Consider the following 17,731-nt stretch of genomic DNA (forward strand, 5'->3'; position numbering starts at 1 on the left):
CAAGTGAAATGTTATTTCCTTCATGTCAAGGGTTTTCAACTCGGTCACTTTTGAGTCCTGTTCAGGGTTTGAATTGGACTACATTTGTGGCAAAAGCTGTTCCCTCAGTTGTATGTCTAGCAAAAGGCCAACTTCACAGAGAGAAACCCGGCAGGCTTCATTTCAGACCTGTGCTATCAGTTCACATTGACAAGGATGTGAGTGTAGGGTCAGGTCACCTGGGTTTTTCCTTTGATTTCCTTAAGGCCTGGACAAAGTTACTTAACTTCCCGGCCTAGCTGCTGAAGAAGTTACTAACTTCTGCAAATCTGCTATGCCTATAGGCAACAAGGAAAAATTAAATTTCATCCATGAATGAAAGTCACCAGAGAGGAAATGCTCTTTCTTCACAGCTCTGTGACACATTTTCTGCTCTGGCCAGGAGCACCCCAGAACTCCCCCCTTGGTTCGCACAGGTGCTTTGAGATTCTGGGTCCCTCTTTGCTCACATTGCCCCAACACCCTGCAGTACCAAGCTCCCACACACCCCATCACCCTGTGCCACACTCAGATATACCACTTCAACCTTGACACCCCAGCATTGCCTCCTAGCATTCCTGTAGGTATCCCCCAGCCACATGTGGGGGACCTGTCACTCCCCACATAGAATCATAGAATGGTTAGAGTTGGAAGGGACCTTGAAGATCATCAAGTTCCAACCCCCCTGCAATGGGCAGGGACACCTCCCACTAGACCACGTTTTTCAAAGCCCCATCCAGCCTGGTCTTGAACACCTCCAGGGACAGAGCTTCTGACAGCCTCCCCTCTGCTGGCTGCTTTTCCCATTCCTGCTTTTTCTCCCCTTGCTGTATCAGCCATGCTTGCAAAAAGCCCTTCTCCGGTGAAGGGAGTGCTCAGCCGCACTTCAGAGCAGGCTCCCTGCTGCCTGCACCAGGCATGGGCAAGAGCTAAAGAATATCCTTTGAGTGAAGCCAGGTTGAATTTATCTGGCAGGGCACTGTAGGGGATGGTTGTCTGCTGGGGACAGGGCAGATAAAGCCAAAACCCTTTTACACTGGTCCTAAGCAGGCTGCAAGCAAAGTCTCCTGGACACCAAGACTCACGATTCCTGCATTACGGCTCTCCCTCCCTCAGCAGATAGTGCCAGAGCAGTAGGAGTGCTGGTCCTGTGCTTCTAATTAATATGATTTCAGTCTCCCGGAGTGTCCTCAGAGCCCAGATTAAATGTGGAAAGTGTAAATACTGTACACAGACACACAGACTCACCAGACTGCCTCGTCTTTCAAGCCGAGTTAGTCTTTCTTGCAGCGAGCAGATGAGCTCAGAGGAACTGGAAAGAAAGACTGAGCTATTACAGCCCAAGTTTTGTGTGAAACCAAAACTGCCCTGCAGATTGGAAATCTATTTTCAGTCATTCCAGTTCCTTCCAAAATACTAATAATAATAATTGAAGTTCTGAGGCTTTTCAAGTAATTTTTATCCACCAGCCTCCTCTCAAGTACAAAGCCAGCTCATGCCTGTCAGGCCAGCTGGGCTGAGCTCAATCCGAGACACAGGGTGCCAGAAATTTAATCCTGAATTTCCCAAATCTAATCGAAACAGCACAAGCTGTGATTAATAATTCACTACTTTATTACTGATACGATGCCTCGGACTATCACAGCATCTGAATAATTGATTTGCCAAGAGGGGCGACATGTCCTTTCCCAAAGCAGAGAAAGTTTGACCGAAGAGTTGCCGTGTAAATCTGCTAAATGCTTTTAAATAGTTTGAGTCTAGATCTCTGACATTCACTTGGTGTCTAAGGACAAGCTGGGAAGAGGCAGCTGGGGAAGTTTTATACCATCCACTACAGTACATGTCATATGTCTAGAAATATGGTCAAAGAAATAGTGTATAAAACACTGCTTCATACATGGAGAAAAAAAAAAAAAATGAGAAAAGACTAGAAAGGAAAGAAATTAAGTTACCAGAAGGAAAAAAAAACCAAACAACTTATCTTTACAAGCCTATGCATAGTAGTAATATTAGCTACCTTTAGACTTGATTCATTGATTCATTAGGTCCAGGTCCCCTTCCTCCCACTCCAGTCGTGGCTTTGTCTCATGCTGGCTCAGATTTACTGAGTCTAACCAGTGGTCAACGCCAGTAGAAGAGCTAAGCAAAACTTGGTGTAACACAGATTTTGTATTTTCTCAGCCTGGAAAGCTGACAAAAATCTGGGTGACAGTCCTACTGTGCCTTAGGATTAGAGGTAAATTTGGGCTAGAAATGGTGTTTCGAAGTTCTCCAGAACTGACAGCCCCAGATCTGAGCCTGGAGAAACCCTAGAGGTAAACAGTCAGTATTTCAGCTTGAACAGTGAACAAATTTTCCATCTCCCATCAAAAGCAAACCTCAGTTTTGACAGGTTTCCCCATTTGTAAAATAGGCATATTGAGAGATGGTGCACTGATTTCCAACCATTCATCTGGATGGAGAAGACCTCAGAGTACTTTAAACCACTGCTATAATCTCAGTTGATGTGGGATGATGACAAAACCATGGAGCCAAATTTCTGAAGCATCAGAGGGGCTTTGGTGATGGTCCCATCAAGGCACACCATGGCCCTGCATTTAGAAAAGAAAGATTTTAACTGTTTACCTCCTGCCAAAAATAAAAGGTGATAGCTCTACTGGGAACCAGTACCACCTCCATGCTGTTTTACTGAAATTTTCAGAGCAAAACGGCAGCCTCTGGCACTTTCAAGGACCAAAACAACAAAACAAAGCATTTTAGCTGCTAGCTGAAGAAAGCATTGCTTTACCTTTCTTCTTGGTTTATTTTAAGCTTTACATGGAAGCTTGTACCAATAAAGCAAGTCACCTACTGAGCTAGTAGTGAAGGGGTTAACATAATTGGGTCTGTTTTCTCCCCCTCCACTTTGCCTTTGGTAGTTAAATCGAAAGCAAGTGGTACTGCCTTATTACTATCATTGTGCTGAGATATTGCATTAAAGGAGTTTAGGGTTTCAAATTGAATGTCAAATATAATATCACAGTGGAAACTTGAAGTGTGCAGCTGAGCTGCTCAGCTCCAGAGGGTTAGCGCCGCCAGCCTCTCTGCCCAATAGCGCGCCGAGCAAGTGATCTCCATTTCAGCCCACTGAGCTATCTTCAGATGCTCACCAGGACTTGCAGGCAGGAGAAGGGGGCCCTGATGAGTGTCAGGCAGCTGCAGATGGAGGGAAAGAGAGTTCAGTGTAACGAATTGATTGCTGAGGAATTGATTGGAGTTCTGTATCGCCTCAGCTGTAGCAGCCGATCATAACTAATCAACCCTTTGTCACTTCAAACTGGAGCAGCATCATGCATGGACCAGGGACAGAGAGAATGTCTTTCATTTTCCTTGGTAGAAAAGTTCCTTGTTGGAAAAGAACCGTGGCCATCACTATATGATTTTTCTACCTGAGTGCTCAGAAGCTGATTCATTTAAGTTTGGAGACATTTTCTAGGGCCATAGACACAATATTTTCAATGCCTACCCCCCAGTTCTTCATTTTTTTTTCCTTTCTTGGTCTGATTTATCCTTTTTCTGCAGGGAACATTAATGACGTATGTTAGATGATGGAAAAAGTGCATAGGACTGCATACAAGCTTAATACCACACACATGTTTTTATCCTCTTGTAAACATGCACTAAAGTGTACAAAATTAAATCACTGAGAAAAGCAGGTTAGGCCTATTCAAAGTGTGGAGGTACCTATATGTAGCTTAGAGAACAAATTCCTGCTGAAACAAATTTTTATTCAGTGCAAGGAGTTGTCACAGAAAAGAGCTCCTGGGGTAAATCCCTTATTCTGGTGCCTTTTTTTAAGTGGTTGGAGGATTGCCAGTGTTGTTCATCTTCTCCAGCCTCACTGACATCAGTGCAGTTGTATCCTCCTTATACCAAAACTAGAGTTGTTTAGAAAACTCACCTGACACAGCAAAACTGTCCTTCAAGTGCTGTGATAATCCTAGGCTTAGCCTGTGCGTTTAGTCTGCTGAAAAAATTTGAAAGTGCCCTAGAAATGTTGTTCATAGTCTCTGGATATGATCAATTTGAGGATCAAGAAAACTCTCTTCTCACCTCCTTCTCTCCCTTCTTTCCTCACAAATCCTCCCTGAATATAGCTCATGTAGGACTAAAAGTTGCCTCTCCTTCTCCATTCTCTAAAGGACTGTGTCCTGAGGCATCAGGGGCAGTCTCTGACTGCCATCTCAGACTGCCCAGGGGCCTGAACAACCTTTAAGCGTAGGGAGAAGCTCATCAGCTACCTTGTCCTAGCTGAGACAATTACCCAGGACATACCCCACAAAGTACTTCCATCCACCATGTAATTCTGGTGTAGGAAAACTGCATAACTGCCTGCTGTGCCCACCCACTAATTTACAGACAGGACAGGGGAGACTTCATCTCTCCACATTCACTGTTCAGCAAAGAAGTTGTATGCATCCCTTAAACCACCTCTGCTTAACAGAGAACATTAACACATGCTGGACATAAAGCATGTGCAACTCCACACTCAAATTTAAGATATGCTACAAGTCACCCATGTGTCTCAACGCTTTGCTGAACAAGAACAGACCAAGTCAGGCCTCCTCTGGGAAGGAACACTGTTAATTGCTAAAGAGCACTTTTGCACTTGACATCATATTTTAATTGTAAAAAGATCTATAACAAGCAATTGTCAAAAGAAAGTCCACTCATCATATGAACTGTGGTACACACACTGTTAACCAATTGCAAATGAAAAGAAAATTTCATTAATGCAAACTTCTGAAAGAGATATACCATACCCAAGGCAGGTGGAAATGTATAGATATAGCTATAGTGCAAGTCTACTGAGAGTGAAAACACTTCCTGTAAGAAAGTCTTGGATCAATTCCACAAGCATGATATCATTTTTTCCTTTTACTACTCCGTGTCCTTGGAGTACAATGAAGAAAGATGGTAACTTTAGTTGATGCTGTGTCTTTGTGTTTGTTTACTGTGTTGCACATTATATTGTAAAAGATTAAAAACAAAAGAAACCTAAAAACCTGCGGGGTTAAGTTAGAATTTTATAGCCCTGTTGGGAAATAACATGGCAGGAGCAGCAGGCTCATCCTACAGATGCATTATATTTTGTGACAAACTCTGGTGCGTGCAGAACATCCATCAATCATCAAGATAATTTTCCATCTCATCAATTATGCAAATTAAACCACAAAAACTATGTTCAAATAACGCTAAGGGCCTGACATAAACCCAGGAAAGCGAGGCAACTTGGAGCGAAGGTTGAAATCCTACCCTCCCTTCGCCCTGCCATGCACCGGCTTTTCAGCAGACGCACTGCGCATGACTGCCGTGGCGAAGCAGTCTTTTTGTTCCTGCCAGCAGCTCAAGTATCAGCAAACCATGGTATGGCTGCTAACAGGAGCCTGAGGGACAGAGCTTGGGGTTTCTTTGACTGATACTCAATGATGTCCACTCTTTCCAGTCTGATTGAGGCCAGGACCTACCTTGTGTTTGTGAGGGTGCACCATGGCTTTAGCACCATGACCCTAAATGCTCTGTTTTAGCAGACCAGCTAAAACAGACCGAGCTATGGCCCACTCACTGGCTGTGTAGGGGAAGAAGCCTCAGCTCCCAGTGGCTGAGTTTATCACCCAGATAAGCCTCACTAGAAAAAAAACTACTCCCAGTAAGGTGGTCCCCCACCTCTCATATGACTTCTACTTTTCTTCTTTTCCTCTGCCATGACATAGCAGTGAATGGAGTTGCATCTGGGCAGAGGAAAGTACTCCATTTTGAAACAGTGGTGCAGGTCTCTTAGAGGTGGCAGCTGTTGCCCATGTGAGGATTTTGCCATTCTTCTAGCAAATCTTCTAGCAAAGGCAGAACAGCATAGTAGGAGTTAAATATCTCAGAGCTCAAAGCTCAGAGTGACAAGAATGAAAGTGGCTAAGATGTTTGTTAGCTTTTCAGGGCTTTGGAGCAATCTTGCAATCAAAGCTGCTGTCTTCTCATTGATGCCACGTTGTCACCACGTGGCCTACAGGACACCTACAAACACCAGTGCGGATAGTGTAAAGTAACTGCTAAGTCATGGAATAAGGAAGACTCCCCAGTATGCTGGTTATTGAATAACAATAATAATAACAAAACCAACAACAATAACCACATAGTAAGGCTTCATCTTCCTCAATTTTGTTTACCTCAAGATAAGGGTGGTGATTTATTTTACTGAATATGTGTGTCCACAGCATCTGCATCTGTATGTGAGCAAAGGTCTCCTGGCTGCCTTTATAGTCAACAGTGAGATAGGCAACATGGTCAGTGCAATTTGATCAAGATTCAATTCAGCCCACAGTAGATTCTGCCATTTGGTCACAAGAATTATATTCTAAATAATGCTGACTGTGTTGATGAGATCTCAGTTTCCTATCAGGGCATCTGGACACCTGGCTCAAACGTTGACACCTACACTGTAAAATCTAACGCTGGATGGAATCCATTTCATGATTGTCCCATGTCTGAAGCATCTAGTTTTAAGCACTCTCAGAGTTATTTCACACTACAGAGAGAGCGAGTTAGTGATTATAGGATTCCTCTAGTTGTGCAGAGCTCTGCTCTTGGAAATCTGAAATTTCTTCCAGTTTCCAGAGAACGTACCGGTTTTCATCAATAGCAGAATGATACTATCTCAGCCAACATACAAAGCAGCTTCACTGCAAGAGTAGTCCAAAGAAAATATACAGAGAATGAAATGTTACCCAGTCAAAAAGAAAAGACTTGCAGACAGAAGGAAAAAAAATACAGTGTGCTTTCCTTGCCAAAGGGCAAGGCATTTTTTAATTCCAAATGCAAGTATAATAAGACAAAAATCCCATTAAAAAAAAAGAAAGAAAATCTATCTATCTATCTATCTATCTATCTATCTATCTATCTATCAATGCACCAGAAAGTTTAGGAAAAAATATAGACATTCAGAAAGATTGCTTTTATCAGTACACCCACACCACAAAACTGATTTTCCCCTCCAAATTATTGCTAGTGAAGCTGTTCTGTTGTTTCTTCCTTCTGCCCCTCCAGTTCTGATCACAAATGCATTGCTTGTACTCCCTGTTGGTCAAACTCCACATTTGGTATGCGACCACCAGCTCTTAAATGTAAGTGAAGAACTATACTCCACTGATTTGTGTCAGTGAAGCTGTATTTGGGAGATAATTGTTCACTGGGTTTATTTATTACAGTCACTCTCACAGGATCTGCATCACAGTATGGTCACAGCATGTCTCTGGAAATAAAGCAAAATGAATTGTATAAATAAATCGGCTACATTAACTCAACATGAGCTTTGCAAGCAGCAATATAGTCAATAGAACATACTAGTGCAAGTGACAGGACATTATATATTCAATGACACATGCTAACGAAGGTAGCAAGAACATTTATTCCATAAAGCATACAAATATCATATAGAGACAGAGGAAGCTTGAGTCACATCCAACTAAAATGGCTTGTTTCTGGCTGGTGAACTGCACTTGACAGATGTCCTCATATACAGCAGCACCTTGCAATGATCTTTGTACGCAGCCCAACTCATCTCTCATTAGCAAGACATTTTATTACCAGTCTGTGGGACCATCCTCTCAGCATTGCTGATTTCTGTCTGCCCAGCAGAAATACTGTTTTAGCCAAGAGCTTCCTGTAGGTGACTGTCTAGCCAGAGAGGGAACTTGGCACTCAGTAAAACCCACCAACTCAGGAGGCACCTGAGGCACTTGCAGTCACGTTTCCTGAATATTACTCACTGCTCTCTTTTCTAAGAAGATAACTCTACACCTTGTAATAGAATATTTTTTCTTAGCTATTCTTCACCTTTTGTCCTTCCTTCCCCTACTCTTCACCTCAGGGAAACCTCCTAGCGACACTGATATCTATTTCTCTTTGTGGAGAAGATCCACTGACAGTGAGATATTCTGGGCTGACTGGAAAGCACGGGGATATAGAGAGGAAGATTTTTATAAAAGTTCTGCTCCTCTCTCTGGGAAACAATCCCTCTCCTACTCTGTCCAGTTATGTAAGGAATTACACCAGGAACAAGGAGAACTTCTCAAGGGTTTGTCTGCCAGGCAGAAGTGAATATTACCTCTGCAACGACTTGTGATTATGTTCAAAAATACAGGCAGTTCCAACCCTGGGCTTGCCTTTAATCTGACTATTTTTACCTTCAGTCCATTGCTGCTTGTCATACTTCACACTGTGTTGGTATCTGGGTAAACTCAGTCATGCCATTTGACTTGGCTTTTCTGCACAACTTGTTTGGGACAACCAACTTCAAGATGACTTGCCAGACTATATCTCCTGCACTGGATAAATATATTTTGTTTTTCGTCTCTAGCTCCACAGTGTATGATGCAAAGTCGATTGAAATTAATGGGCATCCTCCCACAGACCGATCCTAGACATAGGTGAAACTTCACTGGTATAAAATCTTAACCTGCCTTCTTAACCCACAGCCTGAACTCCAACATTAGCACAAGCCAGCTGGAAGTGTCCTCATCAGGACACTCCAGAATGCAGGACAGACCTACTCATGAAATGCATGTGACTTGGCTCAGGCCAGGGAAGAGTTAGGTGAGGTCCACATCTTAGAAAACATTATGTACTTATTCTTATTCATGTCTCAGGAAAGAGATTAACATCTAAATGGTCATGGAGAAAGATGATGTTTCTTCACATTCATATTCTCACATACCAATAACAGAATCATCAATTTATTTACCTCTCTGCCTTCTGTCCTTGTTCCCTGCCTCTAGTCTATGTTCATGTACTGAGCCTGACACTGTGGCGTACTGAGCCTGACACCATGGCATACTGAGGTGGTTCTCTGCCTCTACAGGACTTATTCAGAGAGCTTAGTTCTGGCAGAGCTGCCTGTGACTGCAGTAGCAACCACACATGTACCAGTAAGTTAAATAAGAAAAGAGCTGATTTGTGCATTGATTTTGCCAGAATGCTGGAGGGGCGTTGCAGTTTAGCTAGTAGACCATAAAAGTTACTTTCATTCTCTTTCTTCATATTCAGCTTGATTTTCTCAGCTACAGGTTTTAATTAGACAAATACTTTGTTTTGACTGTTTTCAGGCCATGAAAATCTTGTAGAACAGAAGTGATTATGGGCTCAGCAGAAAGAATGGGTGATTGTACAGAAAAGGAAGTATGTATGTACATGCACGTGTGTACTAATGTAGTTGACATAACTAAGATGGAAATAAAAGTATCAGAAACATCCTGCTGCAGCTCCAGCCTACCAGGAAAAAGCTTAATTTTGTGTCATTGAGAAAACATACAGCATCGTTTAATAGCACTAATCCTCTTCCTTTCCTTTTCTCATACCTATTATTCCTTTTAAGAAGTAGTTTACCTTTGAACCGTTTTCTCTTAAAGATCCACAGACTGATGAGCAGTCATGAGTTCAATGATTACGTTTCCATTGTTGCTTAATGTAAACAATAGAATTAAGCCCAGGGAAATCTTTATCCCATCAATTATCGAATGTCTTGGTTAGGCACGTTTTAGGTAGGTGACCATGACTGTGCTAGAAGCACAGTCAAAACAGACTGAATTCCATGCATTCAAAGCTTCCAAAATCAAAGGCAGTTCTTGACTCTCTTATTGCAGCTTGTTTTCATCCTGTTCTGTCCCATGTCCCTGCTATCCTTGCTCCTCAGCTCAGCACATTCCCCATTTAGCATCACCGTTACCTCCATCACTCTTCCCTCGCTCATCCTCTCCAGCTAAGACCAGGGGCACTTGCTCTTCAGCACACGATGAAGAGAGAAGGTTGATTACAGTTCCTATGTCCTCTGAACTAAATGATACCAAACGCACAACACATTCCTTTAGCCCTCCCAGAGCCACTACAGCTGGCCAAATCACCCTGTGATTTATGTTCATTAACATCATGAACATTACCGTGACATTTTTCACCCTGGCACTGTCTTCTTCAAGCAATAAAAAGTGAATGACTTCCACCAAAAACTCTTTTGTCACAGCAACTGGAAAGCCATTTTCTGAAAATGTGGTTACTCTCTCTCGGCTTGGAGCAGAAGTCAATGGGTGCAGCTCTCTAGATTTATAAACATTTCTTAGAATTAATTTATCTGTGAAGTCTAACATCTTCTATGTAGTTGTACCTGTCAGATACAAATGATTCAGCTATGCAAGATGAAATCCCAATATGTCAATATGACCTACTGTAGAAATGGGTTATTTTTCTTTCCCCTTTTTCCAATATTAGATAACTAAGTCTCCATACAAAAACAAAGAAACAAAAGAAACCACAAAATATACCAAATAGCATTCAAATGCAATATTTAATAGTAGCCTAGCCAACGGGATGAGAAACTGATGAAAGTAATGCTATTTTACAGCATCTCAGCTCTGCATGCTTTTCCAGACACCCATAAATTTCTTTGTTTCTGCCATGTTTTTTTTTTCCCAGAGATTATTGTCCTGGCAATGTTTGTATCTCTCTGGCCCAAACTGAGATAAGTTCATCCTGGGGTTCTGTTCCTTTGTCACACTTTTCACTTGGTTTTTTTTTTGTGTGCAGTACAGCTGTGCTTACTGGAGGATTATAGCAGATACAGCTTGATCTTACGGGGCTTTTTTATCAATTTACAGCAGCGAAGTTAAGATCTCATATTCCGATTTGTGGGAGGTAATCTCCAGAAATGAAATTTGTGGAACGTTCATTTTGTATCCTCTTATGTCAGACGCAAGAAGGAGATGAAGCACCTTGTTTCCACTCTGTAAGAGTCTAAGATTAGAAGGAAAAGATACTGCTCATATTTCATTTTCATGTTGTCCAGCCTTTAAGGTCAGTTTGTCTTCTGTCATTCCAGAAACACATCAGCTGTGAAACATGGAGCAATGAAATGGTTTTGAAAAAGCTGCCCCCAGATTTTAACATCTCCATAGCAAATATGTGGCATACACAGAACAAAGGTCCAGCTCTGTGCAGGCATGATATTACTCAGTGTGCAGAAGATTGTTCTCTTTTGGGGGTCAAAAACAAAAGAAATTTAACTGAACAGGCATATAAGAGAAAGGCATAGCAAAAATATTCAAAGAGAGGTACTTATCACTTCAAGCGGAGAAGACAGGATAACTCTACATGAATGTGAGAGGGCAAATTGAAGCTGTGGTGTTCTTGTGAGGTCCAAACAAATTGCAATTAAGAGAAGGCTGAAAATGAAGAAAACCTCAGAGAGACTATGAGAATTATGAAATTTTTTTGATGGTGGAAGTATGGTCCTTCCAGTGAAGTGGCAGAAGCTCTTCTGATTTTGTTGTCTAATTTGAAATTGGATTGGACAAAGTAGCTAATTTTCAGTAACAACAAGCTGTGCTGAAACTTGAGGTGAGTCAAATTATTCTAATGGGTTTTGGGAACAGAAAGAGGGAAGAGTCTACTGTGATGATCAAAGACTTTTAGTTTGGGCATCACTGTGCAACAAATTGTTCATTATAACAATAGTAACTTCTTTCTAATGGTTATACTTAAATATTTCTTAGCACCAACAAGAAAAAGTCCTGTTATCAGCATTAGCCTACCTCTGTCCTTTGCATTTTACACCTTGACCATCTACAATGGAAAGTGAACTCTGATCTCAATAGCTACATTATCCATCTTAAAATGACCCCTTACTACTCACTCTAACCATTTACACCATCATACCCTGTTTGAGGAAAGTCTGCTGCCATCACCAGCCCATCACTTACTCTGTAAATAATTAGTAAAGTGAGGGAAAAGCACATGGTTAGTGGAGTTGAAGCCATAATAATAATAAGTCAATTCCCTTGCACATTTTTTTAAAGATCAAAAAGTACTTTACAAACATTCAACTATTAAAGTCTGCATAGGCTTTGATAACGTGTTCCCAGGATTTGCATTCTGTACTGCTTATTACTAACACTATTAATAATACTGTTTTGCATTAAAGCAGCAAATAGAGATCTTAATCAGGGCCCAGAGGCCTCTTTCACTAGATCCCACAAACCTGTATAATTAAAACAACGACTAGTTTCAGACCCACAGCTTTACAGGGTTTGGGTAGGATTTATCTGACCTAACTTTCACTATCTGAAAGCAGGGATCACAGGGTTGTAAAATGAGCATGATTGGCATAGTTAGCATTAGAGAAGCTGTGTTTCAGCCAGCCACAACTTACTGGGCTTCTGCAAGGACATGTGCTTGTAGTTTGGGATATGCAGGGAGTGAGAAAATGTGCTCTTACAGGTCTACGGATTTTAATTGCTGTAAATCCTTGAAATGGAGCAGTCTGATTTGTCTGCGTGCGTGTACTAGAAGTGGCTTGTGTGTCCATCTGCACACAGAGAGAAATATATATACAGATAGATAGATATTTTTATATGACTCATTCCTATATTGCTATTCCTTAACGGATGCTATTTGCTTCTTTTGAAATCATCCCTGACTAGCGTATCAATACATATTATGTAGACATCATTGAGAGAGGCATAACAAGAAGCAATGGCTTGAATCCTAAAAAGGAAACATTTAGCTTAGACATTAGTTAAAAAAAATCTTAATGATAAGGCCAATTAGGCACCAGAATGAGGCACTAGAGGTGTTTTCATGGGAGGTTAAAAAAAGGACTTGCATCAGGGGTAAGAAAGAAAATTATGCTTGTAATACAAGTGCTTGAGATAGATAGATAGATAGATAGACAGACAGACAGACAGACAGATATGTGTGTGTATGCATATATATGTGACATGCATAAACATAATTCTGTACTTTGTATATATGTTTGCATACAAATGTGCATGTATGACAGTGTGTGTGTATTGTGGGGAGTGTGTGTACAAAGGCAAAAATGCATCTGTATGTAGGCATCACAGACATTAATTGGTCCATAAAATATTTATAAATTGCAACCTATGAAGTCAAGTAAAGATGAACGTTTTATTTGTCTCCCAATCTAACGGTTCCAGAGCTTTTTTATACTCAGTGAAAAGTAAAGTGTGTAGAGTTTGAATGAAGCATGGCTAAGCAGCATCTGTACCTCTCTAGGACACAGGGCACTGAACAATCTCCCCTGGCCTAGCGAAGCATGTGTCCACAGGCTTCACTTCAGGGCTGGAGTTAAAACATGCTGATTTCCAAGGAAAAATAGGCAATGCTGGTTGCAAAAATTTTACTGCTGAAGAAAAAAGTGACTAACCCCAGGCCAGAGAAATTTACGGAAAAGTCAGAGACTAATTCCAGACCCCCCAAATTCCAAAATATTGTTGTAACTGCTGGAAAGCGCAAATTATACAAAAGGAAAGGGCCCTGTTGTTTGACTGTGACCACCACTGAGTATGTCCAAAAGTCTCAGTCTGCCATAGCATAGCGGGAAGGTGGAGGAAGAAAGTTATGTTCTGCTCACTCTAAATCAACCTCCTTCCCTGGGTATGAGATGAGCTATATAGATGCTCATGGCATTCCTAGTCATCTTTCCCAAGCAGCCAGCCTTTCTGTGCCAGGGGAATCTGACGCCCAGCACTGGAACATTGCTTCACTCTGGTTTTCTTGCAAAGGGAGAGCCAAAAGAAATCTCTGGATGGCAGCCTCTGGCACCCAGCTCTTCGTATTTCCCTCACTTACTCTTCCCATGTCTTTTTTCTCTTTTTTATTTCTTTTGACTGTAAGTTTCATTCCAGCTGGAAAGGACCAAAATATAACTATCGAATATGCACAGAAAAAGATGCCATTGTGGAAAAAAAAGACTATACAGAAATAGAGACACACCTTTGGGCTTTGCCAAATTAAACACTGGGGGGGTTTCTGCATGCATTTGCATACAGAACATGCATACATGTGTGCATGTATGCACAGATGCCATTTACTTTTCCAAAGCAGAAACAGGCTTCAAATTGCCCTTCCGTTTTGTGGGGAAAAAACAGGCTCTGAACACCCAGCCCCAGCGTGCTGGTGTCCTCCGTCAATACACTGAAGGAGCAGTGAAAGACCTTACACTATTTCCCACCAATTTACCTGAACTTCTTGGTGGTGCAGAGGAATAAGTAGACACATGAACAAAACCCAAGTCTTAGCTCTTAGCTTCTTTGCTGGGACTGACAAAAAGGGTGCTGACTGTGTGGGAAAGTTTTGGCAGTACTATTCCTCTGAATAAATGCTTGGAGTTACAGGTATGTGATCCTAGTGCCATCTCTGGGTTAACACAAGTTCTCCATCAGGCCAGTACTTTGTGCCACATAGTCCAGGCAGTGGATGCTCTACCAGAAAACAGAGCTGTGCAGTCTTGGTCCTTGAGCTTCCCCACATCAAGGCAGTCTGAGAAACTGACAGATCCCTCTACTCTGAACAGTTCTCTCTCTGATCTAATTGACTAGGTGAAATAATGGAAAATATGCTTTTAGATAGCATTAAAATGCCTCTGAAAGTTACATTTTTCCTTGAACACTTTGTTTAGGCTGGTATAGATCTAGCCCAGCTATCCTGAAATCAGCAGTGTGGTTCCAGATTTACACTGGAGTAACTCCCAGCAGAACTTGGTCCTGTCATGGGAAGTTAAACTCAGGATGGGCTTCAAATAATGTATGGGTCACCTAGGAAGCCTTAGAAAGGATGGACGTGGTCAGGCTGACAGGTTTGTCTGTGCCTTACCTGTAATACCAAGACACAAATGCATTTCAGAGAGAAGCTGTGGGATTAATTTCATTACCACATTTTCTGTAATTCCCTATTCAGACAGAGGCTGAATAGTTCCATATACTTATGCATAAAATTGGTGGAGACAGGTGACTTTGGGGCAATGTGAAAGCTAGGAGCAGAGGTACAGTACACCTTTGAACAGTGAGACCATTGCACGATTTGCTCCTGCAAAGCATTCTTCTGGTTCAAGAAGTCCCAGCTTGCAAGGCACTACCTCTGCTGCAGTCACACTCTAACCCACAGGAGGTCATCTCTAGCAAGATGCTTCTTTTTTGACCTCTCCAAAAATCACATAGTGTAAAACTCATGAGAAACCACCATGAAAGCTGCAAAACTGCCCAGTGCTTTGCTATGCATGTAGCAGTTCAACTTAAAAGTTTTTCTTTTCAGGATAAAGTGAGACTTCTTAGTCACCTAAACCTAAAATGACCTAAAAAACTCTTCTTCCCCTCCCTGCCCATTTGGGTTTCTGTGGGCTCAAATTGAGGAGCACTTCTCTCTAACAGATCTTTGCCTTTGACTAATTACAACCCACTGCCCGGCACTGTAGTCCTGGTGCAGGTCTATTTTCCATAAGTGAAGATTAATAGGCAAACCCTGTCTCATTTGGGCTCTTTGCTTTGGCTTGCTTTCCTTCTGTCTTTAATGTTATTTTCTGTAATAGATGTTTTAAATGATTTGGGACTTGGTAAATTAACTTCATTTCTAGTGCCATTTAAAATAACTAAATAACTGTGCTTAAGACTGCTTAAGAAAGAGCTAGACCGTGTCTTCCCAAACTCTAACAGTGCCAAGCTCTGTGAAACTTAGATGAGCTCATGTTTTAGTTAATGGCAGAGCTGGGGTTTCTATTTTCTATTTGAAAAAATACAGATTTTCTATTTGAAAAAATACAGATTTTTTCAAATAATAGTTATGATACCCTACTTTTGCCTAGTCCTTTCCAATCCAGCATTCCCCATAGCACATCTCAAATGTCTTGTCAACCTCCAAAGCACATATTCTTTATTCCTATCTAGCTAAATCTCTCTTCCTTGCCATGGGCTTTTGCTTGAGTTAGGACTTCAAACCATGCTCCTATGTACACTCTGGTATTGCTTTATAAGGTACTCAAAGGCAATTTCCTCTGGGATGAAATACACCAGCTGTTTCAGCAAAGGAAAGCCACATATCTGCCCAGGGGTCTGCTCTCTAGCTGCTATAAGTCAATGGAGATGCTCCACTGGGCAGAAGAGGCATCCCTTAAACATGACGTGAAGAACAAAGCAGGGAAGCCTTTGCAGCTTGCATTGTAAGGGCATTTTCATGTTACTTTTTTTTTTTTTTTCCCTGGCCAACAAGCCACCTGCCTAGCAGACTAGCCAAAAGGCTTGAGGGGATTTATGTGATTCAATTTGGACAGTTTCTTCCACCTTGGCTAGAGCTGGTAGGAAAACTTTCACAATTTTGATTAATTTTTTTCCCCTCTCAAAAGCTGGTGTTCCAATTAGAACTTGTAGAAACATTCTCACAGAAGTTCTTGCAAGCGTAAACTTGGCTCATTTTTTGATCTCCCTGCTCACAGCCTGAGAAAAAGTAGCACTCAGCCTTCCCCTCTCCCTCAGCCAGCTTAAGAGGCTTTGTTTAAGGGCAAGTGTCCTCCAAGGAGAGAGTGCAAAACCCAACAAGACCAACAAGTAGTATTTGGCTATTTGCAGAGCAGCGTCAGGCATCAATAGGATCTACAAGGTGGAACAGGGAAGAACGCTGCTGAAAGAAGCCTGCTTTCTGTCTCTCTCCAATGTCTCACTCCTCTCCCTCCAGCTTTCACCCAGCTCTCAGTAAACCCTCTTTTTTAACACAAATTAATTGCTACTGCAGAAGGCACTGATGGAGACTGTTAGATGACCCCGTATCCAAATCAGCCTCACTGGGATGGAAAGGGAATAGGAAAATAAAAGCCTCATAAGGGTGATCTTACACGGTGTCTGCCAGCAAGTCCTTGGGACAGCAGCTTTTTGGCACACTGCTGTTGCACCAAGGGCCTGCGCCAATTTGGAAAGGAGGTCAGGCTGTGCTGTATCCACGTCTGCACAGTGAGCTGGTGAGGATGTGACACTGGGTGGATGAACAAAATAAAATTCTGTTTCTTGTCTTACTCTCTTTCTTGTCTTCCTATCTTCACTCTCACATACAACAAGGAAGCCCTGTGACAGGTCCAACAGGAAAGCTTCCCTGCATCTTTTTCAGGTGCTATGATGGGCGTCCTCTTCTGGAAATGTCCCCCTGAATGGGTCTGTCTGTTGGCCCAATAAGAGATGTCACATTGCCTGTCCTGTCCCCAGTTTCTTAAGGGCCAGTATGGCTACAAACATTTCCTGCTGTCATGTCACCTCAAATTGTCACCCTGCTCAGCTCAGAAATGCAAATCACTGCAAACCGAAGTGCTGACCTGTCATTCCCCTGATATACTGGGGAGCAAATGACATGGACATCTGCATTCTTGTCTGCTGCTGCCTCTGCCAGTTTGCTGCAGAGGGGAAAAAATAGATATATATCTTGTTTATAGCCCTCCTTCTAACCCTCATCTTACAGCTTGGGTGAATCTGGAGCCTCTCAGAAGCTCCCTGGTTACCAACCGAACTAAACAAACTTCAGAGGAATAAAAGGGGTCGTGCTGGATTTCAAGAATTTCTCCACACCTTTACTGAACCAAAGCTCACCCCTCCCACTATGCCTTGGATCCTGGGTTTTGATGAAGCTTTGCACAGACAGCCAAGCAATTTAGTCTCAGATTCAAAGTTCATGGCATTTCTGAGGGTATGAGAAACCAGTAGAGGAACTTAAATACACAGACAGATAGAGCCTTGTGTGAATAAAACTAGCTTACAGCTAGTGAAATGATACCTCTGACTGCCTGTGTTTCCCTTAGGTTTCCTTTGTGCTGCTGGGAATATGTAATATATTAGTTATGTTCTCATTAGTGTAGCTC

At 42.0% G+C, this 17,731-nt stretch overlaps 1 protein-coding gene across 49 annotated transcripts in view; it reads left to right on the top strand.

Moving 5' to 3' along the window:
- Positions 1-17,731, top strand: part of CELF4 (CUGBP Elav-like family member 4) — a 681,334-nt gene that overhangs the window by 526,718 nt on the left and 136,885 nt on the right. The gene's annotated exons all lie outside the window — the stretch shown is intronic.

The sequence above is a fragment of the Numenius arquata genome, chromosome Z, assembly GCF_964106895.1.
Source record: "Numenius arquata chromosome Z, bNumArq3.hap1.1, whole genome shotgun sequence".
Classification (NCBI taxonomy): Eukaryota; Metazoa; Chordata; class Aves; order Charadriiformes; family Scolopacidae; genus Numenius; species Numenius arquata.